Below are 2276 nucleotides of genomic sequence, written 5' to 3' on the forward strand. Positions count from 1 at the left end.
GGAGGAAACCCACACAGACACAGGGAGAACATGCAAACTCCACGCAGGGAGGACCCGGGAAGCGAACCCGGGTCTCCTAACTGTGAGGCAGCAGCGCTACCCACTGCGCCACCGTGCCACCCTCTATGTTAACTATTGTTGTCTTATTTTAATTTCTTATTTTGTCTTTTATTTTTCTTTTCTTCATTATGTAAAGCACTTTAAGCTACTTTTTGTATGAAAATATGCTATATAAATAAATGTTGTTGTTGTTGTTCATTTTCAGCATTAGCAATACTAAGTGAATAATATTAAATAAATGAAGATTAGGATATAAAATTAAACTGCTTTATTTGGTACTCGCTGAATACACAAGGAAAAAAACAGCAAAATTACATTTTGTGCACAGCAACTTGCTGGAGGCCACCAACAAAATTATTTTTTATCAGATTGCATTTAAAAAAATAAATAAATTTGTGTGTTTATTACACTTTTTACGTGGGTAGAGTAGTAATGTGCTTTCTCCTTAAATACCAAAATAATTAGGAGAAAGCCATGCAGTCTACTGTGGTGCAGTGTTATGAGGTCAGTCCTTGCTGTTACAAGATCCCAGTGTTAGCATAGCTGAAGTGCTAAGTTCAATAAGATGACAAATACATAGTTATAAAACACTAGTAATTCAGGACCTCATGGTGGCACGGCTAGAGCAGGTTTCTCCTTCAGCAATAACATTTATTTTTATAGCACATTAGCGGGTTGGATAATGGATGGATGGATAGATTTTCATACACAAGATGTAGCTCAAAGTGGTTTACAAAGTAAAACTAATTAAAATTAGATAGATAGACAGATAGATAGACAGATGTTTATGTGTCCCCAGGGGGAAATCTGGCTTTTTACAGAAGTTCTTTCAATAAATTAAAGTATGAATAAATCCATCCATCCATCCATTATCCAACCCGCTATATCCTAACTACAGGGTCACGGGGGTCTGCTGGAGCCAATCCCAGCCAACACTGGCGTAAGGCAGGAAACAAACCCTGTGCAGGGTGCCAGCCCACCACAGGGCGGTATGAATAAATACCAAAAATAATAGTTAAGAATACACCAATGCACTATTAGGAACACAGATAGAACTAAAGTAGAGAACGTGTACAGCAATCAGCCACAACATTAAAACCATCTGCCTAACACTGTGTAGGTTCCTCTTGTGCCACCAAAACAGCTCTGGCCCATCAAGGAATGGACTTCAGAAGGCCTCTGAAGGTGTCCTTTGTTATCTGGCACCACGACTTTGGCAGAAAATCCTTTAAGTCCAGCAAGCTGTCAGGTTGGGCCTCCATGGATCAGATGTGTTTTTCCAGCACATACCACAGGTGCTTGATCGGATTGAGATTTAGGGAACCCTGAATGATTTTTGCATTGTGACAGGGCTCATTATCCTGCTGAAAGAGGCCACTGCCATCAGGGAACACTGTTGTCAGGAAGGGGTGTATGTGGTCTGCAACAATCCGTAGGTAGGTGGTACGTGTCAAAGTAATGCCAGGACCCAAAGATCCACAGAAGAACATTGCCCAGATCATCACACTGCCTCTGCTGGCTTGCCTTCTTCTCATAGTACATTCTGTTGCCATTTCTTCCCCAGGTAAATGATGCACTCACACCCAACCATCCACATGATCTAAAAGAAAACGTGATTCGTCAGACCAAGACAGCTTCTTCCATTGGTCCATAGTCCAGTACTGGCACCCACATGCTCATTGTATGCACTTTTTTAGTGGATAGGAGTCAGCATGGGCACTGTAGCTGGTCTACAGCTAGGCAGCAAGCTGTGGTGTATTGTATGTTCTGACATCTTTCTCTCTTTGCCAGCATTATATTTTTCAGAAATTTCTGTGGGGGTGGAGCAGAAAGTCAGAGTCACTCAGGTGCTTACGCTTGCCTGTTTTTCCTGCTTCCAACACAATGACTTTAACAACTGACAATTCACTTGCTGCCTAATATATTCCACCCCTTGAAAGGTACCTTTGTAATGGAATATTCAATGTTATTCATTTCTCCTGTCAGTGGTTTTACTGTTGTGGTTGATCAGTGTTTATAGACTTGTTTTTAAATCTTAATAGATAAGTCCAAGACTATTGAAGAATGTAATTTAAGTTCTTATTTTGGTTATAGTTAGGGAGAACTATCCATCCATTATCCAACCTATATCCTAACTACAGGGTCACGGGGGTCTGCTGGAGCCAATCCCAGCCAACACAGGGCGTAAGGCAGGAAACAAACCCCAGGCAGGGTGC

This window comes from Erpetoichthys calabaricus, chromosome 10 (genome assembly GCF_900747795.2).
Source record: "Erpetoichthys calabaricus chromosome 10, fErpCal1.3, whole genome shotgun sequence".
In the NCBI taxonomy this organism is placed as follows: Eukaryota; Metazoa; Chordata; class Cladistia; order Polypteriformes; family Polypteridae; genus Erpetoichthys; species Erpetoichthys calabaricus.